The following is a 26180-nucleotide window of genomic DNA, read 5'->3' as shown; positions in this document are numbered from 1 at the left end:
TGTAGCATAGGCTGGCAGCTGCAGCTCCAATTCGACCCCTAGCCTGGAAACTTCCGTATGCCATACCGGCAGACCTGAAAAAAAAATTACCATCTGGATAGCAAGATTAAGATCCTTTTGTAAATTGTTTATCAATAAAGTCAATATATATCCCCAAAACAGATGAAAATTTTATATTTTTTCCCATAAAAAATATCATTTCAGACCCAGCCTTACTAAATCACCATCAGGAAGCACTATGAATATTTTTTCCCATTTTAGTTCATTAACTTCAAATAATTTTGACACAGCTTGAAAGATATCATTAACTTCAATGATGGTCTCCAAAGTTTTAACTTAAAAAATAGCACTTCTTATTCAAATGTATCTCTAACCATACATCATGCATAAGGAAATAACTAACTCAATTCCTGTCCTCCATAGATTCATCACAACTAAAAGCAAAAATGAGTTATGATTGGCTTTTTTTTACAAAACTTGAAGTTTGGTATTTTTCAAGAATACTCAATTTGACACTGGACTATAGAACCAAATAAACAAAAAATCCCAATATTTCATCCCCTAATAATTCTTGGCAGTATCCCAAATGCAAGATTAAGGAGAATATCTCCATTAAATAGATTTTTAAATTATTCCTTGTGATTAAATGAGCTATTTCATATAATAATTTATAATAATTTCACTTTCGTGCATTCATAATCCAGTATTATATGTTACAGGGAAATCCAATTTATAAAAAAATACGTTGTCTTTTTAATCAGGTCAGTATGATTTTACTTCAGTGTTATTCAATTTGAGAGACTCTCAAAATATACTCAGTCTTCATTTTTAAACTATTGACACTAAGAAAGCTGTACTTCTCTTTTGTAATATATGAGAATCCTGTGTATTATTTATTTATTTATTGCTATATAGCAATAAATAAATAAATAACCAATTCTAATTATCTTGCCCTTGTACATTTTTTTTGTCTTTTTGCTCAGTGGCTTAAAGACTTCAAAGTCTAATAGTTACACTAGAACATATCATAGAGTTGATCTTTATAAGTAAGTTTTCCCAGGCATTTAGTGGATCTTTTTCCTAGGTGGATCCTGATCTTCTTTCATTTCCAGAAAAATCTTCTTGAATTAATCTCTTTAGTGACTCCAATTACATATATTTTTCTTCTTTGCCTTCCTATCTACCATTTCACCTACTTTCTCCCTTGTCCTTTTTCTCCATCAGATCTGAACAAGAGCCTTGTTGATAGAGTATTCTTGGTTGTAGGTTTTTCCCTTTCATCACTTTAAACAGATCATGCCGCTCTATTCTGGCCTGCAGAGTTTCTGCTGAGAAATCAGCTAATAGCCTTATGGGGATTCCCATAAATGTTGATGGGAATCAACATTTGTTTTTAATATTTTCTCTTTAATTTTTGTCAATTTGATTACTGTGTCACAGCATGGGTTAATCCTGCATGAGACTCTGCACTTCCTGCACTTGGGTGACTGTTTCCTTTCCAATGCTAGGAAAGTTTTCTGCAATTACCCCTTCAGATATTTTCTCTAGCTCTTTCTCCCTCTTTTCTCCTTCTGGGATCCCCATAATGTGAACATTGGTACATTTGACATTGTCCCAGAGGTCTCTTAAATGGTCCTCATTTTTTTTTTTCATCTTTTTTCTTTATTCTGTTCTGCAGCAGTGATTTCCACCACTCTGTCTTCCAGCTCACTTGTCCATTCCTCTGCCTCATTCATTCTCCTATTTATTCATTCTAGTGTATTTTTTATTTCAGTTATTGTGTTCTTCAACTCTGATTGTTTTTTATGTTTTTTAACCCTTTGTTAAAAACTTCTTGTAACTCTTCCCTCTGTATATCCATTCTTTTTCTGAGTTTTTGTATCATCTTTATGATTATTACTGTGAACTCTTAGGGAGGCTGCTATCTTCACTTCACATAGTTGTTCTTCTGGAGTTTTACCTTGTTACTTCATCTGGAACATATTCCTTTGACATCTCATTCTGTTTAAATTTCTATTTCGATTTTTATATATGTGGTAGGTTAGTTATGTTTCTCAACCTGGTAAAAGTAGCCCTCTGTAGATGCCTTATGTGTTCCAGCAGTGCACTCTCCTCTCATCACCCAAGGGCCGGGGGCCATCTGGTCCCAGGTTAGGTTCTGACTTGTCTGCAGACTTAATTCCATAGGCTGCAGGATCATAGATTTCTTGCCTCTAATGTCTGCCCCCCTAGTGGGTGATGCTGGTCTGGAGGCTTTTGCAGACTTCCTGGTGGGAGGGGCCAGTGTCTGCTCACTAGTGGGTGGAGCTCAGCCTTGGTCTGGTAGGCAGACCCATTGTCAAGGGATGCGTCTAGAAGTAGCTGTGGGCTCAGGAGGTCTTTACACAGCCTGTCTGCTGATAGGTGTGGCTGTGTTCCCACTCACTGGTTGTTTGGCCAGAGGTATCCCAGCACTGGAGCCTACAGGCTATTGGGTGAGGCCTGGTCTTGGCTAAGGACCCATGCAAAATGTCTGCCTCCAGTAAGAGTTTACATAGATAAACACTCCTAACATCCCTGCCATCTGTGTCCATATCCCCAGACAGATCCACAGCTGCCCCCTCTAACTGCCCTAGGAGACCCTCTAAAACCAGTAGTAGGTCTGGCCCAGACTCCTATGAAGTCACTGCTTTTTTTCCTGGGTCCTGTGTATGTGAAACCTTGAGTGTGCCCTCCAAGGGTGAAGTCTCTGTTTCTCCCAGCCCTATGGAGCTCCTGCAATCAAGCCCTACTGGCCTTCAAAGCCAAATGCTCTAGGGGCTCTTCCTCCCAATAACAGACCCTAGGCTAGAGAGCCTGATATGAGGCTCAGGGCTCTCACTGCTATGGTAGGACTTCTGCAATATAATTATTCTCCAGTCTGTGGGTTACCCACCTGGATGGTATGGGATTTAATTATGCCATGAGTCTGCCCCTTCTACTATCTCATTGTGGTTTCTTCTGTATATATTTGGATGTGGAGTATCTTTTTTTGTAGGTTCCGGTCTTTTTTATTGATGTTGTTCAACAGTTGTGATTTCGGTGTACTCATGAGTGGGGGTGAACTCAAGGTCCTTCTATTCTGCCATCTTGTCTCCTCTCCCTAACTCTTTTTGCTTCTTTCATTCTCTTGGTCATTTCCCTGCCTTTCTTTAATTTCCCAAATTCACATTTCATTTTAGTCTCTTCTTTCCTGGGCAACTTGTAAAAGGGCACTTAATCTTGATTTATGATATAATTTGGTCTTTTGTTTACATTTCTTTTTTTTCCACTTATCTTTTTTTTTTTTTTTTTTTTGTCTTTTCTAGGGCTGCTCCTGCAGCATATGGAGGTTCTCAGTCTAGGTGTCAAATCGGAGCTGTAGCCACTGGCCTACACCAGAGCCACAGCAACACGGGATCCGAGCCGCGTCTGCAACCTACACCACAGCTCACAGCAAGGCCAGATCCTTAACCAACTGAGCAAGGCCAGGGACCGAACCCTCAACCTCATGGTTTCTAGTCGGATTCATTAACCACTGAGCCACAATGGGAACTCCCTTAAACCAATTATCTTTAATTCCTAATTCAAGGGTGCCCTTTTATGTCCATGTGTCAGTGCAGAGTATCTGTAAAAGGTGGGGTTTTTTTTTTTTTTTTTGAGATTGCAGAAGGAATTGTGTGTCTTCTAATTGTTTGGTTCTCTCTTATTCACAAGACTCTAAAATGTCTCCTTTTTAAATTTTTCCCCAGACTACCAAATCTCCAAGAACCATCTCTCCCAAACTTTTCACCTTGTCTTCCCTTACAAGCAGTGCCTTTTGAAAACTGCTGCCTCAAATAGCATACATTTTTATCTTCCTTCTTTATAGCAGATGTTCTGGTCTACCAGGACTCTTTTTCAGTGACTTCCCAACTCAAAGCAGACTTTGGCTTTCTGGGAATGATTTTAGATCAGGCCTGGGCATGCCACTATCTACCCTCTTCATTCTTCAATGTAGCATTTCCCCTGCTACTCTTGTTCTTCATGAATGCCAGTGGGCAAAGCATGAAAAACAATTTGCTGACACTTGTTTTTACACTACTTGTGGGTAAATCTGAAATTTATGCATTCTCTTCTGGTTATGCTAAAGACATGGATTTTGTGTCATCATTTTATTTATCCTTCTTGTTGTTCTCTATTGTTTTTGGATGATTCAGATTTTCATGGCCATCATCTCAGCTACCTCTAGAGCCAATTTAGAAAGACTTCTCTCTACATCTTTTGTATGACCCTATCAACCATAAAGATTTTACTGAGCTTTAATTCTTCTAATTTTCACTAACAATATGTTAGCTATTTTGTATTTTCCAGACATAAAATTATGTGATAATATTAAACATGTTTTCAAATGACATGCACCTCAACCCATATATTCTAATATTGTCCTCCCCCAGGAGACTTGCTCCACTCTCCCCACTCCTTGTTTTCTGAGAATCACTATTCCAGCTATTACACACATCTACATAATGCAGAGTCTTCAGGTGATATGTTAAAGGGACCCTGGAGTAACCAACAGGGAAGCTCCTCAGAGATATGTCCTAGAACCAAAGGATTTCATAAACCTTCCCGACTTTAGGCAGGAAAAATAATGACACTGTTTAAATGTGGGGAGAGGGAGATGTACCAGATGAGATTCACATCCACTCTTCCCAGCACCTGAGGGCATTAGCACCAGGACATGCCGGTTTACGTATTGTTCTGAGAGAAATAACAGTAGAGGTGATTTTAAAAATTGAAAGTGGCAAGAAAATAATGAATACTTCACCTTGGATATATTTATGGAATAAGTAAAAAATGCCATATCTGTCTTTTCTTCCTATATACTATCGTTTTATATCAGTGTACACACATTAATAATTGGTAGAAGGTCACTGTATACTTACCAAAAAATAGATTTATGACAGTTTTACAAAATCCAAACTCTTTGTTGATGGTGGAGCTTCTGGATCCAGTTCAATATGTGAGGATTTTCTCCATTTTTCAGCTATCTATCTCTGAAAGGTTTTTAAAAACACTACAGAAGAGATCAAAAGGAATTTTAGAACACTGGGCTACAACATTAAGCTACAGACTATCAGGCAAGTCCTATCATACAACTGTTTCACACCCACTTTATTTGGCTTACACTTGTTCTCTTTATCAACCAAATATTATGAATCATACCATTGACTCCTCTTCAACCAGACCTAACAGTTACCTGTTTGAATTGACAGTTATGCCAGTTAAAATCCCAGCTGACAAACACTGAGGTTTTGTTGATGGTGATGGTGGTGGTAGTAGTGGTGATTGCTTTGGTTTTGTTTTGGTTTATTTTTGCCTCTGTGATTGAAATGCATGATTATGGACCTGGACTTACGCTCCTCAGATATGAGGATAGAAAAATAAGGCAACCTTGGAACTTTTCCCCCACGTTGTTACTCTGTCTCTAGTCTCCCTGTTTATGTTTTAAACAAATGTCTCTTGTCTTTAGACACCCTAGCCCAGAGCAATACTGAAGCATCCATCCTCATGACAGGTGTAATTTATAAGCTGACAGGGTCTGGTGCAAATTATCACTCACCAGCCCTAAATGAGACAGAGTGGACTGATGAGGAGCAGCAGGGAATAATGAGAAGATAAAGCATTGGAAGGCAGGAGGCTGGATCTTAGCCCCTGCTCTGCCTCTGGCTCATTGTTTAACACTGGGGCAAGTTCCTGCCTTGCTCTTGAGCCTCAGTTTTTCCATATGAACTGGTTGCTGTCTGAAGAGCCTTACAGCTCAGAGGAACTCAACTTTCTCCTAAAAAAGACTTTGGTTACTAATTGGCCTCACAGCCTCCAAGAGCCTTGTAAGTCTCACAGAGTAGTACCTACACAGCAGGAGAAAGCAGTGGTCTAAGAGAATAGAAGCCTGAATCCTCACCTCACAGCTTGGACAGGTGAGAGAGTATGAGGGAATATTCTCTGTCACCTAGGCATCTAGCCCCTGCCATATCATTTATGCCAGGGGGCCAACCAGTCTCTACTTGGGTACTACCTCCAGTGATGAGTTCACTCCCTGCCAAGGCAGACTCTTTCATTTTGCATTTGTAATACAGTAGAAATGGAGAGAAGTAGGTACTTTCAAGAGATATTCACAGAAAAAAAGTCATAGGAGGGAGGTGTCAGGGATGAAGCCTAGTTTTCTGACTTGTGAAAGCACATGGATAGGCAGTGCATTCACTTAGAGGGGAACAGATTAGGGTTAGGTAGAAGAAGATCATAAGTTTAGTCTTTGACATGGGACTTTGAGGAACCATTGAGACATCCAAGCAAAGGTAAGGGGCCAGTTGTATAGTCAGATCCAGAGCTCCAAGGAGACATCCAGACTGAGTTAGAGTTGTTTTTCTAAAGATTGATAGAGGTAGTCATAGAGGAACCATATGGAATGAAAAGGATAAAAGGGCCTTAGATGAGAACTTGAAGAATACCAACTTTGAAAGGGTAGATGGATGGGGAATTGGTTGGCAGCGAGAGAGCTGGGGGAGAGAATTAGGGAAGTGACACTTCAGAAATCACTGGGGGAGAGTTTCAAGAAAGACAGAGATGTCAACAGCATCAGGAACTGCTAAGCCAAGTAAAATAAAGACTGAAAATGGCCACTGGATACCATGAAGTAGTGATGCTTGTTGACTCTATTAAGAATTATTTTATTAGACTGATGGGGCTATAAGTTAGGGTAGAATGGGTGAAGATTGAGTGGGAGGTGGGGAAAAGAGGCAGCAACTGAAGACAATTCTGTGAGGGTGTTTAGCTTTGAAAGGAGAGGAGAGAGATGGGCAGTACTGCTATGGGATGTGGAACATTAGATGCTTTCTTAAATGGGGAAGGATTTATCATGGTTAATGTCAATGGGATGATCTAGCTGAAATAGAATGATTGAATGCAGGAGAGAAAATGTTACTGATAGTTCCTTAGAAGGCAGGAGGGGATAGGATCCAAAGAACAGAAGGAGGGATTGCTTCATCAGTGTTTTAGAATCCTTACAGCTGGGTTTCAACCAGGGCTGCAAAGTTAGCAACTGTTTTTTTGTTTTATTTTGTTTGTAGTACTAGGTCAAACTTTTTAAATTACAATTTTACATGTGTATTGTCCTCTTTTTGCTCTCTTCCCATGTTAAAATATTCAATCCCTATGAAACATGTTTAAAATGTAATAAACATATGCAAAAGTTATGATACCTGAAGAAATGTTATATTTATTCAGAGAAATGAAATTCAGGTATTTTAGAGAAAGAAAATTCAGAAAGCAATAGTTTAGTATACTTTGTTAGAATATTCTCCAATCTCATCTTCTGAAAGATGGAAGGAAATCTAAAGGGAAAATAAGACATCAACAATTTGCATTATTTGAGCTGTGGTGTAGGTTGCAGACGCGGCTCGGATCCCTTGTTGCTGTGGCTCTGGCGTAGGCCGGTGGCTACAGCTCCGATTCAACCCCTAGCCTGGGAACCTCCATGTGCCGCGGGAGCGGCCCAAGAAATAGCAACAACAACAACAACAAAAGACAAAAAAAAAAAAAAAGAGCAGAGGATAATGGTAATTGAGACTGCTTCTCAGCTCTGCCAGCTGTCATGGCTTATCTTTTTCTTCAAAGAAGAACCACAGGAGCAACAGTAATCCAGGCTGCTCTGGTCCTTGGTCAGCACCCATGTGGCTGCCTCAACCATCTGACTCCCTGCAAGACCCTAACTAGTAATGTTTTACCCCTCATTCACTGGTAGTTTATAAAGCCTCATATAGATTCCTAACCATTCTCATCCCAATTCAAAAGAGAGAAAGTTCTCTCCATGGGGATCATCAATCAGAAGAATTACTCCTCTTTCAAGGTCAAGAACCACAAAGCCATTGAGGACCTCTTTCCTACTGGGGACTGTGATACATTTCCCCACAGCCCATTCATTTAGAGATTCCTTGTGATACATTTCCCCACAGCCCATTCATTTAGAGATTCCTTCTTTACTCACATTTCCTGAGCCCCTTCATGCAACTCACAGAGAAAAAGGCCACAGGAGTAAGTGAATAAATGAGGGTGAACAAGAGCCCTTCATCACTAAGTCTTAGATTCATAGACTCTAAGAAGATTCTAAGAAACCATGGGTTAGTGGGGATCATGCAGTCCAGTCTTTCATCCATGGGGGTTCCCTTTCTAGCTTCTCTAGTGGTAGCCTCTGTTTGAACCTCACAAGTGACAGGGGGATTCTACTTTGTGATGCTGAAATGAGAGAATAGGACACTATCTTTGAGTTTCTAAAGGGTTCTCCTTAGAAAGAGGGCTCAACCTGGAACCTCAAAGAAGTAGATTTCAAGTTAATATAAGGCAGATGACCTTGAGAAAAAGAGCTGTCCAGAGCTCATGATCTCATCCTCAGTTGTCCCCTTTCCTTCCTTTTGCTTCAGAGGGTCTTCCTGCCTAGCTCACTTATGATCCACTATTAATGTTGGAAAAGACTTATACCAGAATTCTAGGAGCTTCTTCTGGTTTGTCCATTTTTATACTCATGGAGAAATAGTGGCCATCCATTTCTTTCCTAAGAAGAAACCTTCAGAATTTGCTAATGAGGTCACGTCCTTCCTTAAACCAGCTTGACAAGACAGAGGAGTCCCAAGTCCACCCAGAAGACTAAAGAAAGAGAGAGAATCCTTAGGCAAGAGCCCTCCCCTGAACCATGATAGGTTAAGAGCACGGAGTTCCCGTCGTGGCGCAGTGGTTAACGAATCCGACTAGAAACCATGAGGTTGTGGGTTCGGTCCCTGCCCTTGCTCAGTGGGTTAACGATCCGGCGTTGCCGTGAGCTGTGGTGTAGGTTGCAGACGCGGCTCGGATCCCTTGTTGCTGTGGCTCTGGCGTAGGCCGGTGGCTACAGCTCCGATTCAACCCCTAGCCTGGGAACCTCCATGTGCCGCGGGAGCGGCCCAAGAAATAGCAACAACAACAACAACAAAAGACAAAAAAAAAAAAAAAAGAGCAGAGGATAATGGTAATTGAGACTGCTTCTCAGCTCTGCCAGCTGTCATGGCTTAGCCTCTATCAGGAGGGCCCTCACGCATGCAAGCAGAGTGACAGCTTGATTGCAGAGGTCATGGTTTTGTTTACATAAATGTATCAGATGTTACCTAAAGTCCTGCAACCTACTTTTTAAAGTAATAGTTATGGATGTTATTTGTTTTTTATTATTATGAACAACTTTCCATATCTGTACGTGTAGACCTACCTTATCCATTTTACAGGCTGAGAAGTATTCCATTGGGTGGATGCACAATTTATTTAACATAATCTGCTTTTATTGGACATCTGAGCTATTTCCAAGTCCTTCCAAAACCACAGTGAAAATTCTATGCATATATACATGTATGCACTTCTTTTAGCATTCTCTAGACTATGTGAATATCCTTTCCCTCACTTTTTACTATAACAAACAATTAGAACTTTTTGCATACATCTCTGGGCACAAGTGTAGTATTTCTTTTTTTCTTTTCTTTTCTTTTTTTTTTTTTTTTTTTTTTTTAGTATTTCTAATGCTATATCCTTTGAAGCAGAATTACAGGGCCAAAGATGATGAATATTTTTAAAATTTAGCCAAATTGCCCTTCTAAAGATCTTACCAATTTATATATTCTCACCAGTAAGAATATGCAAGTGTCTGCTTCCCTCATATCCACTACAACTCTGGTTATTTCTAACTTTTTAATTTTTGCCAGTTTGTTAGGGGAAAGGGGAACTTTTATTAAAAAAAAAAAAAGGAATTTCATTTCCCTGGTCATTGGTGAGGGTGAGCATTTGTAAATATCTTTCACAATATTTTTACTTCTTACTCAGTGATTGGCCTGTTTAGAGACCTTGCTAGTTTTTCTTTGTCTTTTGTTATATTGATTTACAGGAGCTCTTTAAACAATTAACACTTTCTTAATACTTTGTTTTATATGCTACAAAAATTTCCTCCCAGTCTATCATGTAGCTTATAATTTGGCTTATTTTTGTCCATGTTTCTGTTGACTTACTCAAATTTTCCCATTGATTTGTGAAGACTTTTCCTATCTTAGCAATATCTGTCTTTGGCATAAATCTTGCAAATATGTTTGTTTTCCTTTTTGTTTTGGACTTTGTTGAGTGGAGGAGGGTTTTATGTCTGTTTTGACATATCTACCTTTGCAAATCATAAATCTTTAGAAAGGTTTTTCCCACTCTAAGATGAGATATTCACCAATATCTTTTAAGTTTTCCTAGCTGTGCTTCTTTAATCCATCTGGAATTTATTTTGTTGTGTGGTATGCCATAGGAATCTCATCTTTTTTTCCAAAATAGTTGGTCAAATTTCCTAATATCTTTCATCAAATTAGTCATTCTTTCCTTCTGGTTTGTAATCCCAACTTACTCATAAATTTTTTTTTTTTTGGACTTGAAAGAGGTGGAAATGATTATTATCAGCAATCTTGACTTCATTTACAAGGGAGAGATGAATTGTTGTTTGTTTTGGATGGGAAAGGAGAGTGTAGTGTGGGATAAAATCAGAAGACCGTTAAGATAGTCATGGAATTTGTTGTGAAAAAAGGAAAGTCTGAGGGAAAAAATGGCAAAAGAGAAAACTACTGAGTCATAGAAGGAACGTGTTATCAAAACAACAACAGCCATAGGGAAGGAATATTTGTGAGCATCTCAAAAAGAGGATGATGCAAACAGAATTGAGTTGGTTATCATGGGCTCCCAGCTGAAGAAAAAAGGTCTACAGTCAGTTTTCCTTGCCATATGACCTAGTGGCATCACAAAGCTTGGCGTAGAATTTATGTCAGGGTTGTTAAGTAATTAACAAATATTTTTTAAAAAACTAGCATTGTAGCTATATGTTTAATATATGGATGAGGCTTATACTGTAATATTTATATTATATGTAATATAATATATAGCTTTACTTTAAAAGTTAAAGCTATTTGAACTTTAATGTTCATTATTGAAAAGATAGAGAAAAAACGGAATAATGCTAGCTACCTTTTATTGAGCACCTACTGGAGTCCAGAATGTTATTAGCTACTTTACATATATTTTATTTCTAAAGAAGAAAATTAAAACTCTTGTAATCCCACCACCTGAGATTAACCTCCATTAGCACTCTGCTGTATTTCCTTCCATAATTCTCCTGATAAATGTTTTATGACAATAGCTAACATGCAACATTTACTCAGCACTTACTCCCATGCCAGAACTAATAAAATACTTTATTTAAAGCTTTTTAAAAAATACTAAACCATGTAACAATCCTAAAAGATAATACTATTATTATTTTAATTTTGCAGATAAGGAAATTGGAACTAGTGGGGTTAAATAATGGGCCCGTTCTGTGTACACAGTTTTGTGGGTTACTTTTTATCACTTAAATTTAATCAGGGAAATCGTGTTTTCCCACATTATTAACTATCCCACGGAAGAGATCACTTAATAGCTGCTTAATATTTTATCTTATGGGGGTGTCATCATTTATTTCACTATTTCAGTGTTTCTGTTCAATTGTTAGTGATTCTTTAATAGAATAAATACTGCTGATGGTGATCATTTTGAAATGTATCACTGTGTTATGTACTAAGAACTAACATGGTTTTGTAGATCAATTATGCTTCACAAAACACTCAGAGAAAGAGATCAGATTTATGGTTACTAGAGGGTAGGGTAGGGAGGGAACTGGATGAAGATAGTCAAAAGGCACAAACTTCCAGTAAAAAGACAAATAAGTATTAGAGATGTAATGTATGATGTGATTAATATAATTAGTACTGTTGTATGTTATATATGCAAAATGACAAGAGAGTAAAATCCGAAGAGTTTTCATCACAAGGAAAATTTTTTTCTTGTTTTTAACTTTATATCTGTATGAGATGATAGATGTTTACTAACTTATGGTGGTAGTTATTTCATGACTTGTATATAAGTCAAGTCATTATGCTTCACACCTTAAACTTATACTGTGCCGTATGTCAATTATATCTCAATAAAACTGGAAGAAAATAAAATAAAAATAAAAGAATAAATGTTGGAATTCTCTTGTGGCTTAGAAGGTTAAGGATCCAGCACTGTCACTTCAGCAGCTTTGGTCACTGCTGTGGTGCAAGTTCCATCCCAGACTGGGAACTTCTGCATGCTGCAGGTGCAGCCAAAGAAGAAAAGGGGGAACGAAAGGACAAATGCTGCTGTTATGAACACCCTTGTACTTACTTAAAACTTTGTGCATATCCAAGCACTCAGAATAAAAAAAAAAAAGCAGTGGAATTATTGAGTCAACTTTTTCTCAGGTTCTTTCTGCATATTGTCAAATTGCCTTCCAGAAAGCGTCTCCCATTTTATACTCCACCAGCAATAAATGAGGCATTTAATACCCTAGCCAACATTAAGTATTATTAATTTTAAATTAGAAACAATTTAAATGAGTAAGCGGTTGGACTTCCCATTGTGGCACAGTGGAAACAAATCTAACTAGTAACCATGAGGATATGGGTTCAAGCTCTGGCCTTGACTGATGGGTTAGGGATCTGGCGTTGCTGTGAGCTGTGGTGAAGTTTGCAGACACGGCTTGGATCCCATGTTGCTGTGGCTATGGCTGTGGTGTAGGCTGGTGGCTACAGCTCTGATTCGACCCCTAGCCTGAGAACTTCCAAATGCCGCAGGTGCAGCCCTTAAAAAATAAATAAATAATAAAAAATGAGTAAGCACTTATAAATAATAATTTTAGCTTATTTTTATCATTAAAGGAAAAACAAGATTTGTTTCTTTCACAATTTTAATTTTTCTCTCATATGCCAGGGCTTCTGGGGGCTAAAGATGGGATGTGCCGCAGGCATGGCCAAAATAATTAATTAATTAATTAATTAAAGCACTAAGAGCCATTTGATCCTCACAATAATTCTTTGGGGGTAGGTACTGTTACTACCTTCATTTTATAGATAAGAAAACTGAGTCACCAAGTGGTGAGGTAACTTGCCCAAGTTCATTCAACAAGTTGCAAAGGCAAGATTCAGACCCAGGCAACCCAGTTTCAATGCCATTAACCACTACCATACTGCCAACCTTCTATTGAAAGGCATAGTACATGGTGTGCTGAGACACTGAAAAAAATGGAAAGAAGATAGAGGAAAATAGAAAAAGGTTTTAAAATGGATTCAAACAGTGAAAGGATCAGAAATGGAAGTTCATTTGGATCAGAAATATTACCAAGAGATACTGACAAAACTCTATCTTTCCCCTCCTTTTTCAGAGCGTAGGTGAGAATGACACATGGCAAAACCCAGCAGATAATACACACACTGGACAGTAAACATGGAACCGTCCAAAGACAGAGGAAAGGAATGGTCTAAATTCGCCTGCTATGAGGCAGCAGAGAAAGGGAAGGAGGGAGTGATCTCTGCCCTCCTAGACCTCCAGGAATGGAAATATAAAGGAATCAATCCAGGCAGCACTCAAAACTGAACAGATGAGGAGAAAATAGAAGCTTGTACTTTTCCGGGGCTTCTGGCCAAGTGGTCTCCCAGCTTGGCCTAAGGCTACCGCCCCTGCTGGCAGGACCAGCTGCTTGGCAGGACCAGCTGCTTTGCAGGACCTTGGGGTGAAACTCCTGTGGGCTGCAGCGCCATCTAGCAGATGTGACGGTGAAATGGTACCAGGACTTTTTGGCCATTCTGATGTCCATCCAAGTGCAGAGGTTGTGACAATGAAAAAACAAACCTCTATCCTTGAGACAGTCACCATCCATCTGAGGAGACCAGAGCAGATATTTATGCAAGTGTTTAGCAAACAGAGGCTGACAAAGCTGACTTTCCCCAGGGTTCAGGGAAGGCTGCACAGAGGAAGCATTTTTCAAACCAGGTCTCAAAAAATGAGGAATTTTTTGTCAAGCAATAGAAAATAGAAGAAACTTTGGGCAATAGGACCAGAGGCTGAAAGAGTTCACTGCATTCAGAGGTTGGAGGTTGGAACATTCAAACTGCAAGCCAATGGTAACCTTATAGACTAGCTAGTTCCTTGTTTTGTATGAAGTTACAGAACTTCAGGCAAGGAGAGGACCTCATGCAGATTCACACCCCAATTTAGGAGTGTCCATGTTGTAACACACATCTCCTGACCATCGGAGGAGAAGGCCAGCCACAGCTCTCTGGAGAAGGTCATGGTCACCTGGCAGGACCCAGTGATAAGGCTGAGCATATGCAAGTTAGACCTTGAGCTCAAGAAGAAGACTTGCTTGCATTCAAAATACCCACCTCCACCCTAGCTAGGTGAGTTTTGTCAAGTTACTCTTAAGTCTCGGTTTCCTTACCTGTCAAATGGGATCCATCATATCCCTACCACATATGGTTGTTGTGAGATCAAAAGAGTTAATCTAGGTAAAGTGCTTGGCACAATGCTCAGTATACTTTGAATGCTGGGGGATCAGATGTTAAAGGCTGCAGTTTTAATACTGTCACTTTTTAGTGTAGTATTATGATATGTTTCTTATTTGAAAGTATTATTATTAATTGATTATTTAATATCTCTTTTTTATTGTTTCTTATTAGCTATTGATTACTTACTGAAAGAACTGGAGCTATCCTGTCTGGATAAGAATAAGCACAGAAGCCACATTCCTGTTTTTAAAACTTGAAGGGTTATGCTGGAACAGAGGGAGTGATAGGTCGTTGTTCAAGGGGCCAAGCTCCAAGAAGGCAGATTTTAGTTTGAAGAACTTTCCCACCCTTCAAGTGGCCATGGGCAGAAGGTGTTTACTTGTTGGAAATGTTCAATCTGAGACCAGGTGACTACTGGTCAGGACCATAGCCCACCTTGCACAGGGCGGGAAGTCATCGAGTCCATTTCACTATCTGATGCCTTAAACATCTAATTGAGCCCTGCTTTCTAGGGGACTATGATTTGGTAGGTCATCTGGGAAGACAGCTATCTATGTTTATAAATTTCAAAGCCATAAGCAGTCCTCAAAGAAGTTGGGATCCAAATGCACAACCTTGTTTTTCAGAGTAATTCACTAGGTGTTAGCGGGAAATGTGAAGAAGAGGCTGAAATACCCATGTCAGCCTGGAAACAAGGGGAGTGGGCCAGAGAAACAGAAGGCAGCTTGGCCTATTCCCTAAGTGCTGCCTAGAGAATGTGTCTTCATTCTGAGAAGATGGGAAGGTCTCTCATGATCCCGATAGCCACATAGGGTACAGAGGTATCACCTTAAAATCATTAAGTAACAGAGCACATCAAATGCTCGATGGAAAATAGTCAAATAATTATGCAGGTTCTGCTATGTGCAAGCATTTGGAATATAAAACTGACTCCAAAAACCAGAGTCTCTATAAAATTAGGAGGGGTATAGTCTAAGAAGATAATAAGACCTAGACACAGAATAACTTCAGTCCACAGTGGAAAGGCCTAGTGTTATCAGACAGACTCATGGGGTCACATGATTCTTACAAGAGGCAGCAGTAGAGGAAGCGACATTTGAGCTGGGATTTCAGTAACACATCTGATTTCAACCCAAAATGATGGGGGAGGGACGAGCTTCTCGGGGGGGAACAGTGTGGGCAAAAGTTGGTGGGGGGGAAGCCTTGAAAGCATGGGTTTGGTCGACTGTGGCTGGACCTTAGGGAGTGTAAAGGTGGTGCATGACATAAGTTCAGAGAAGTAATCATGCAGAACTTGCCCTCCCAGGTATGTACCCAAGAAAACTGAAAACATGGCTCCACATAAAAAACCTGTACACTAATGCTCATAGCAATATTACTGAGAACAGCTGAAAAGTGGGAACAACCCCAATAAGATGTGGTATTTCTATAAAATGGGATGTTATTCAGCATTCAGCAATAAACAAGAGTGAAATAGTGACACATGTTGCAGCACAGATGAACCTTGGAAATGTGCTACATGGAAAAAAGGCCAGACACAATAAAACACCTGTCATATGATTCCATTCACATGAAAGGTCCAGAATAGGCAAATTCATAGAGACAGAAAGATTGGTGATTGTCTAGAGCCAGGGAGGCCAGAAGTTGACAACTGAAGGGTAAGAAGTTTCTTTTGGGGATGATGGAAATATTCTAAAATTGGTTATGGTTGCACAACTCTATGAATACACTAAAACCATTGAATTGTACTCTTTAAATGAGTAAGTTGTGTGGTATGTGAACTGTATCTTAATATGGCTATAATGAACAAGCAAACAAAATGGTCCTTCCCAGAGTCAGTATGAGAATCAGTGGGACAGACCACAGAGAAACCTAGTCCAACATCTCCCCTGCCCCCATGGTACAGAAGGGGACATTAAGGCCCAAAGGAGGGAAGGATATGCCCAGAGTCTGGCAGTGAGTCAGGGACAGGGAACTGGAACTAGAATGCACAGCTCTGCCTCCTCCCGCAGGGTCCCTTATGTCACTTGATGCTATTCTCCTTGCTTCCCTGCCCAACAAACACATCCCTCAAGCAGAATTCATAGCCACAGCTGCCTGAGAGTCTGGAGAAACAAGGAAAGAATAGCAGACTCAGAGGATCTGTTTCCTAACTCAGGGTTGGAAGAAAGGCCATAAATGAGTCTCATCAAATGGGCATCCAGCAAGCTTTGAACATCCTGGATGGCAGAGAAATTGGTACCTCCAAAATATCCTCCTTCCATCTTTAAGCAGCTTTGTGGTAAACAGAAATCCATCTCCCTTTACTCTACATAGAGAGCTCTAAGTGGTGTTCTTTAGCCAGACATCTAAGGGAGGCCTTAAAATGAATGGCAGTTGTGTTTGCATCTCTTTCCGTCACTAGATCAAGTGTTTCTAAGAGCAGGAGCTGGATCTGAGTTTATACCCCTATGTCCTGAAATACAGTCAGACACAGAGAAGGCAGTTCTAAATGTTTGGTGAAGGAATGAGTAAACCCAAGAGAGCAACCACAGGGTTTGATGCTTTAACCAAGCCCTTCCCCTTGTCTCTCTTTCTTCGGTTTCAGTGACATGACCCAGTCTTGATGCTCTGCATTTATGGGGTCCCTCCACTGCCTTCAACCCTGTCTCATGCCCGCGAATGAATAGCATTTTTCAAAAGTTACACTTCAGATTTTCTGAGTCTTCCCACTGTTAGAGAATTCCTCTACTCTCTCAGCTCACTCTAGGACTCTCAGCTGCATTCGCTACTTGGGTGAACTGGGATGGTAATTCTCAGTGCCACCAGGTAGCCCCATTGAACATCCTCATCACTGCAGATGTCCAAACTGACTCATCTTACCTTCGCCAAGAGCGGCACCCTCCCTTGGCTTTCCTTCCTCTCATTAGTATCAAATATGGCAGAAAAATATTTCATTACATTAGCAAATACATTTTCCTCCTTAGTTTTTTTTAATGAACAACTTTTCTCCCATGAAAAAATCAGGAGGCTAAGACATTCAGGACTTACTGCCTCAGAGCAAATCTGGCAGAGTGGAAATGTAAAGGGAAAGCAAAGAATCAAATTCTTGGCTTCTGGAGGGCTTTTGAAATTCATAGTAAGAATAGTGTTGAAAGCCAAGATTCTGGTTTGGAAAAGCCAGGCTTTTTCAGATAGACTAGAGCTCTGAGTTCCGCAGGCATAGTTTGGGACATAAAGAGCAGAGTTTAAGAAATTGGGACTTGAAATTCTAGCCACTCATGGCTTTTGTTTCTCCCTTTAAATATCAACTCAGCTACTCCCACATCTTCACTCCTTCCTACCTGCCCTGCTCCAGGCTGAGCCCTCCCAACTCCAGGCCTGGGATATTGTAACTGCCCCTTGCTGAGCACAGTGGCAGTGACTCTATCTTATGCTCCCCCATCCACCTTGCACAGCCCACCACAGTGGTCCTTCTAAAATCCTACCTCAGGTCCTTCCAGTGTCTATTCTTTGCCCTCAAAAAACAATTTGCTTCAATTCAATACATTTTGAACACCTGTTAGATACTAGGATTTGTGCTAGCTTGGGGTCAACCAGCTAAAACCCCTGGAACAAATCAGGCCCACCAGTTTATGTTTTCATAAATAAAAGTTTATTGGAACACACTCACATTTAAACAATATTGTCTGTGGCAGCTTTTGTACTAAGAAGGAAAAGTCAAGAAGCTGTAACAGAAGGGGTTTGGCCCCAAAAGCCTCAAATATGCACTACCAGGCCCTTTATAGAAAATGTTTATTGACCCTTGTGCTAGATGCTGAGGATTCCACAGTGAGTGAAATAGACATGGTCCCCTGCTGCTTGTAGACCAAGGTGTTCCACCTCCAGCCCTTGCCTACCATTTCTGCCCTGTCTCCCACTACCCTCTATCCAATTCCTCTGAGAATACAGCAGGTCCTAGATTTTGAAATTCAAAGATCAACAAAAACAAGTTTTTAATCACAGAAGATTGACACAGGATTATCAGATATCATCTAATATTTCAACCATTTTATAAGGAGAAAACATTTTTAATAATTTTTTTCTCAAAGTATAGTTTATTTACAATGTTGTGCCAATTTCTTCTGTACAGCAAAACAACCCAGTCATACATATATATGCACTCCCTTTCTTATATTATCTTCCATCATGGTCTATCCCAAGAGACTGGATATGTTTCCATGTGCTATACAGTAGGACCTCATTGGTTATCCATCTATTATTATTATTATTATTTTGTCTTTTTTTAGGGCCGCACCTGCAGCATATGGAGGTTTCCAGGCTAGGGGTCTAATCAGAGCTGTAGCCGCCAGCCTACATCAGAGCCACAGCAACGCAGGATCCAAGCCACGTCTGCAACCTACACCATAGCTCACGGCAATGCCAGAGCTTAAACCACTGAGCAAGGCCAGGGATTGAACCCACAACCTCATGGTTCCTAGTCGGATTTGTTAACCACTGTGCCATGACGGGAACTCCTGGTTATCCACCTAAATGGAAGAGTTTGCATCCGCTAACCCCAAACTCCCAATCCATCCCACTCCCTCCACTCTCCCCCTTGGCAACCACACGTCTGTTCTCTATGTCTGTGAGTCTGTTTCTGTTCTGTATATAGGTTCTTTGAGCCATATTTTAGATTCCACATATAAGTGATATCATATGGTATTTGTTTTTCTCTTCCTGACTTAACTTCACTTAGTGTGAGAATCTCTGGTTGCATCCATGTTCCTTCAAATGGCATTATTTTATTCTTTTGATGGCAAGTAATATTCCATTGTATGTATGTACCACATCTTCTTATCCATTTATCTGTCAATGAACATTTAGTTTGTTTCCATATCATGGCTTTTGTGACTAGTGCTGCTATGAACATACAGGTGCATGAATCTTTTCAATTGTAGTTCTGACCAGATATATACCTAGGAGTGGGATTGTTGGATCATATGGTAATTCTATTTTTAGTTTTCTGAGGAGTCTTCATATTGTTTTCTATAGTGGTTGTACCAATTTACATTCCAGGAGGCTTCCCTTTTCTCCACACCCTCTTCGGCATTTATTTGCAGACTAATTAGTGATGGCCGTTCTAACCAGTGTGAGATGGTATCTCATTGTAGTTTTGATTTGTGTTTCTCTAATAACTAGTGATGTTGAGCATTTTTTTCACATGCTTACCTGCTGTCCATGTTTTCTTTGGAGAAATGTCTGTTTAGGTCTTCTGACCATTTTTCAATTGGGTTGTTAGTTTTTTTGTTGTATGAGTTGTTTGCATATTTTGGAGATTAAACCCTTGTCAGTTGCATCATTTGCAGCTATGTTTTCCCATTCTGCAGGCTGTCATTATTTCTTTTTTTTTTAAATAGTTTCCTTTGCTATGCAAAAGCATATAAGTTTGATTAGGTCTCCATTGGTTTATTTCTGTTTTTACTTCTTATTGTCTTGGAAGACTGACCTAAGAAAACATTTGTATGGTTTATGTCAGAAAATGTTTTACCTATATTCCCTTCTGGGAGTTTTATGGTGTCATGACTTATATTTAAGTCTTTAAGCCATTTTGAGTTTATTTTTGTGCGTGGTGTGAGAGTGTGTTCTAGTTTCATTGATTTAGATACAGCTGTCCAGTCTTCCCAGTACCACTTACCAAAAAGACTGTCTTTTCCCATTTTACATTCTTGCCTCCTTTATCAAAGATTAATTTATTATAGGTGTTTTGGTTTATTTCTTGGCTATTTTGTTCCATTGATCCACATGTTTGTTTTTGTACCCATACCATACTGTCTTGATTACTGTAGCTTTGTAACATTGTTTGACGTTTGGGAGAATTATGTCTAAGGGAAAAAACATTTTAACATTAAAAAGCAGCAAGAATATCTCTAAAAATAAAGAAGAATTCCACAAGCTACATTAGTTTTTAAAAATTCATTCTATAGGCTCTATTTTCCCCGTTAACAGTGACTGATGACCATTCGTGATGAATCATCACAGGTCTATGGGCAGGTACATAGGAACCTTTGATCTAGTCTAGGCAAAGTGGTTTACTTTGTATTTAGCCAAATTGGCTATGACTCCTCCCATGCAGTTTTGCATCCAGAAAGCTCTTCCTCCTTTTCTCCTGCTCATTGTTCAAAGCCCAGCTCCTCAGCAGCAAAAGCATAAGCTTCCCTCCAGCAGCATCTAAAGATTCAACTGCTCACAGGAGCAGTCAGGCTGTCAGCAGAAAGATAAGTGATATGGCTGGGGTAGCGCTCTCAGCCACAGGGCAGGTGACAAGGATGGCCAAGAGGGCCGTCTGGAGTGAGGCCCTTTCCCTGGCACATGCAGGTGAACCCATTTGACACTGGTATGCTGACACCCCCACAGAGAAGATTCCACCCAAATACCCAAGAGATGAACACCAGCTTCCTAACAAGTCTCTCAGGTGACCCAGGAGCCCTGAGGGCCCCGGGCAGTAGCCAACTCCCAATCAGCAGGCGGGTGGCGGCAGACACTGAGAGAGGTCGCCTTACTGGCAGGCAGCCCCAGGATACTTGGTACTCACTGCTCACATGAAGATTCTGGAATCCCCTTATACGATCCCGAGGTCTGTGGAAAAATAAATTATGGCTCTATGATGAAGATAATCCCAGCAAGGCCTGGTGCCAAGCGGACTTTTCTGCCTGACTTTCCTTCAGGGACAAACATTCTCCAGACACGCCTGCTGACCCAGCACCTCCTCCCTCCCCCAGTGTGTGTGAGAGAGATCACTTTAGAACAGTAAGCTGCCTCCCTCTTTTTACCAGTGGGGGTGGTGCAGCATTTCTCTAACTGCCTCCCCCCCCCCACATTAGAGCAAGAGGTCTCATCTTATTGTCCTCCTGAGCTGGTTTATAGCCAAGTTGTTTTGCTTCTCAATTGCTTTAATCATTTTGAGACAAATGACCAAAAAAAAAAAAAAAAATTAATTTTCCGGGGGATATTAGAGACCCTGAGGCCAAACTGGAAAGAATTTTCAAGATCACTTGACTCAAACACTTCCCACTACCAAGAGGGAAACTGAGGCCCAGGTGGGGAAGAGAAATGCTCAAGAGCCCACTGTGACAGCTGGAACTAGAATAAGGTCAGTCTCAACCTCTTCAATAAGACCTTGAAATGTCCAGATTGCCATTACCTACACTCTAGAATGAAGGTCATTTTCCTTCTAGAAAACAGGAGAATGGGTATCAGCTCAGACTAGAAGGTGGTGAGGCAAGAGGAGCCTGGATGAAGAGGGAGACTGTCCCAGGCAGCACATAGTGACATATCAGACACGCAGTCTTCACAGGAGCATTTCTACTAAAGGCTGGGGGAACGGAGTCCCCAAATTTTAAGTAAGGACATCACAAAATTTGTTCCCTTAGGACCTTAATACTTAGCCCAGACAGGGAAGCTGAGGCCCAAATAAGGGTCAGGCATCAAATGAAGGTCACACACAGTCAGGTGGAGGGGGGATTAGGTGCTTGGCCTGAGAGGGTCTGGTCCAGCTCTCTCCTTTGCACTGAATCAGACTATCAGCAATCCCTGTCCTAGGGCTACGAGCCAGTCTTGAACTTGGGACTCTGTCTCAGCTTTCCCTGCAGAGAGTCAGCTGTTCTTTCAGGCCAGTTGGTGCCAGGCTGATACTGCATTCTTCTCCTTGGCCCCTGAGCCAGGGACACGCTTTCCTGCAGCCTGATGCCATCCCCCATGGCGTGATTTCTGTGTAGTGCCTGAGGGAACAGCTGGTTCAGGGGCTGGCAGGCTGGGGCTGAGTCAGGCCTGGCTAGCTCCGTGAGGATCACCTGCCCACCAGGAGGGCTTGAGTTTTACTGCCCTCTGGCCATGTGTCACAGCAGGACATGCTGAACTCTCCCTGTGACTTGAGGACATGGGTCCGGCTGTCCAGGGCAGGTGGGGCAAGAACACTGAAAGCAATCCAGGCAGCGCCCCTTTCCAGGGGGCCAGGCATGCAGCACTGAGACACTGGGCCCGGAACCTGCCCTACAGCCTTGACCACAGAACCCACAGCTCCATACCCAGCATTCCTGGGCTTGTCTAGGAAACCAGCAGACCAGCTCGGCAAAGGATGGAGTGGAGAGAGCTGCCTTTCCCCAAAGAAAGAGTCTAGAGCATCAAGAAAGGAGCACCCTGACCCATGGCCCAGATCCCCCAGCTTCTGTGGGCCAAGGACTTCAAAGATCTCCTAGCCCAAGTCCTTCATGGAACAGGAAAGAAATTGGAGACCCAGAGAGGGGAAGGAGCTTACCCTGGGTCACACAGCAACTTAAAGCCAGGACTGAAATCCAGCCTGCTTTCCAGTCCAGCTCTTAAACCCACAAATGCTTTCAGAGCATGGAGGTGACAGACCTCACTCTGGCCCCTGACAGGTCGCAAGGAGAACATCACTAGGAGCCACCAGGTGCCCTCACAGGGTGAGTGCTACCTGTAAGTCCCTTTACAGAGTGAGGATTGCACAAAACACATATATCTGTTGCCTTTTTAAATACATTCAGCAATCCTACAAGGTGTGTGTGTAATTATCGTCATCGTTTTCATGAAAATTAACCAGGAGGCCCTCACTGGACCTCTCTAGTCATCCTTCCCTTGTCCTTGATTTCCCCTCACTGTCAAGGCCAGTCAATGGACCAGTAAAGCCAGTCATCCCTAGAGGACCCTGGGAAGAGAAGGAAAGGGAGGCATAAAGAGAATTCCAAAGTCTTGAGGACCACAATATGGACTCTTTGAAAACACCATTCGAAACCCTGCTCCAACCACTGAAGGGGAACAGCCTGGGAACATCCAGGGGGCTCACCCTGCAGTCAGCACAGGGCTAGGTGGGCTCACCTAAATCAGAGCTTCCTGCAAGCCTGTCCTGGGAAGGAGCTTGGCCTACAGTAACCCCGGGCCCTCTATTTTTGTCCTATCACACATTCCAGGGCTCTGCTTCCCTCCCCTTCCTCCTCCACTGCCTGAGAGCCAGCTGCCTGTCCATTTGAGGAAGCTGCAATTAGAGCCCTCTGCAGCCTTTCTCCTTGCCAGCCCAGGGGTGCCCTGTTACGGGTGTGCTCTCCCTGTCACTCAGACTCAGCCAGTAGATGAACTGCAGCACGTCAGGGGGAGGTGGCCCAGAGAGGGAGGTCCCCAGAAAAACAGTGGAGGAGCTTGAAGGCACTGGAGCCATACAGCCTGAGGAAAAACACTCAGGGAAATGCATGCACTTTCCTGGAAGGATGTCAGGAGCAGAGAGAGCTGATTCACTCTGCAGGGCTTCAAACATCAGAGTGGGAGGGTGGTCACACAGGGCCAATTTTATTTAAAACATGAAAAAAGTTTCTTGCCTATGCCAAGACTGGCCAGGGTACTTCAGAACAAATGGCAAGTACATCATACCTGGCACTGGGGAAGCCCAGACAAGGGGCCCAGCTCCCACCTGTGCCTCGGTGAGCAAAGCAGTCAGTGTTCATCGTCTCTACTGATCTTGTGAGGGGTGTTGCAGAGACTCACTCAGAACTCCCCATAACACGTCCAAAGGCAATCTTCACATTCCCCAAGAGGAAAGAGAATCAGTCTCCACACACAGAGGCTGTGATCCCAGCCAGAGCAGTTAAGCCCATCCCGGGCAGTGGGCACAGAGAGAGGAGCTCTGGTCAGGAGCCAGACTAACCTGGGCTCTAGTCCCAGCTCTGCCTCTTATCATCTTGACTGTTAGCAAGGCACTCAGCCTGGGTCTCAGTCTCAGTTTTATAAACCTGTAAAATGGAGCTATAAACCCCTGGCTTAAACTTCCTCATAGGATTGTGGTAAGGATCAAATGAGAGAGAAGAACAAATACCTTGAAGGCTCTGTAATACTGATACAAAAAGCAAGGATGTATTGAGAATTTCTGACTACACTTATTTTGATCCCAGGAAGAACATGAGTGACACAGTTGTATTCAGTGGCAAGTATCCATTCAGCAAACATTCACCAGGCACTGACTGCCCGGATTCTGGAGGTGCAAACTTAAATAAGACAAAATTCCGTGTCTTCCAAGACAAACTAACTCAGAAGACAGGTCCTCACTGGAGCAGAATGTGGGACACAGAGGTGTATCCAAGTCACAGTGAGAGCACTGAGGAGAGGGGCTCTGCCTGGGGTTGGGGGAGGCAGGGCGAGGGCACTGGAGGAGGTGACATTTGGATAGAGGCTTAAGAATGATTAGATGAACATTTATACACCTAATCACAGACCACCAAGATACACGAGGCAGAAATTGACAGTATTGAAGGGAGAAATGGACAATTCTACAATAACATTTGGAGATTTCAGAGTTCCCATCATGGCTCAGTGGTTAACAAATCCGACTAGGAACCACGAGGTTGCGGGTTCGATCCCTGGTCCCACTCAGTGGGTTAAAGATCTGGTGTTGCCATGAGCTGTGGTGTAGAGCTGTGGTGTAGGTTGCAGATGCAGCTCGGATCCTGCGTTGCTGTGGCTGTGGCATAGGCCAGTGGCTACAGCTCCGATTAGACCCCTAGCCTGGGAATCTCCATAAGCTGCGGGAGTGGCCCTGGAAAAAGGCGAAAAAAAAAAACATAAAAACAAAAAAATATATGGAGACTTCAATACCCCACTCTCAATCATGGATAGAAAACCCAGACGGAAGGCAAGTAAGGAACTAGGGCACTGTAACAACCAAATAAACCAACCAGGTCTAACAGACCTAACTCAGAACACCTACCAACAATAGCAGCATATGCATTCTTCTTGTGTGCACATAGGATATTCTCCAGGACAGATCCTATGCTAGGCCACAAACTATGTCTCAGTAGCCAAAAGGAGGAGTCAACCCAGTGTCCATCAGCAGATGGATGGATAAAAAAAATGTGATGTGTATGTACAATAGAATACTCCTTGGCTTTAAAAAGGGAGGAACTTCTGACGCATGCTTCAGCATGGATGAAACGTGAAGACATCATGCCAAGTGAAATGTCAGTCGCAAAAGGACAAACGCCATACAGTTCCACTCATGAGGTACGTAGAGTCGTCAAATTCACAGTGACAGAAAGTAGAACAGTGGTTTTCAGGGGCTGGGGAAAGCAGAATGGGGAGTTAATTAAGTGATACAGAGTTTCAGTTCTGCAAGAGGCAGAGTTCTGGAGAAGGATGGTGGTGATGGTTGCACAACATTGTAAATATTCCTAAAGCCACCAAACCAGACACTAAAAAATGGTTAAAATGTTAAATTCTATGTTCCTTATATTTTATATAATTTTTAAAGATAAATAATTGCAAAAAAAATAAAAGTGAAAGAATGAGGAGCCCATGTTCTAAGCAGTCCAAGTGGCAAGAGAAGTCTAGACAGAAGAAACAGCTTGTATAGAAGCACAGATATATGAAAGTTACTGGTACTCTCCGGTCCCCCAGAGGGCTGGAGTGGTTCCCTAGAGGCCTTGCCAAGGAGTTTCCATGCCCCTCCGTGGGCTCCAGAGCAGACATGGTCACAGTGAGGCTTAGAGCAGCAAGACTGGGTGGGGCCTGGGAAAGGCAGGCTGGACCACCACCAGACAGACATTAAAAGGGAAACTGCTTTCCAGACAGCCTCAGCTCCCTAGACCTGCGGTCACTCTCTGTGGTCACCATCCCAGTGCTACAGTGAGAGTGACTCAAGACATTTGGCTCACAGGGCCACCAGCTGAAGGCAGAAGGGAATCCCCTGAAAAATGAAACAGGGAGGCCTTGGTGGAGGCCCTGTGCGGGAAGCTCCTCCCT

At 41.9% G+C, this 26180-nt stretch overlaps 1 protein-coding gene across 40 annotated transcripts in view; it reads left to right on the top strand.

Moving 5' to 3' along the window:
- ALG2 (ALG2 alpha-1,3/1,6-mannosyltransferase) overlaps nt 1–26180 on the top strand; it is a 588615-nt gene that overhangs the window by 524362 nt on the left and 38073 nt on the right. For 5 of the 40 annotated variants that reach the window (XM_084984310.1, XM_084985956.1, XM_084983189.1 and 2 more), the window contains one exon: nt 13298–14312. The exons of 29 other annotated variants lie outside the window; for them this stretch is intronic. The gene's annotated coding sequence lies outside the window, so the exon portion shown is untranslated. Of the gene's footprint in view, nt 1–13297; nt 14313–14591; nt 14947–25189; nt 25443–26180 lie in introns of those variants that run through there. 6 more of the 40 variants (XM_084980678.1, XM_084973770.1, XM_084979582.1 and 3 more) reach the window with 4 other exon arrangements.

Source organism: Sus scrofa, chromosome 1, assembly GCF_054392235.1.
Source record: "Sus scrofa isolate SSC_HxYL_T2T_F1_AM1 chromosome 1, Sscrofa_HxYL_maternal_Yorkshire_Landrace_v2.0, whole genome shotgun sequence".
Taxonomy (NCBI): Eukaryota; Metazoa; Chordata; class Mammalia; order Artiodactyla; family Suidae; genus Sus; species Sus scrofa.
This window is presented reverse-complemented; position numbering and strand designations above follow the sequence as displayed.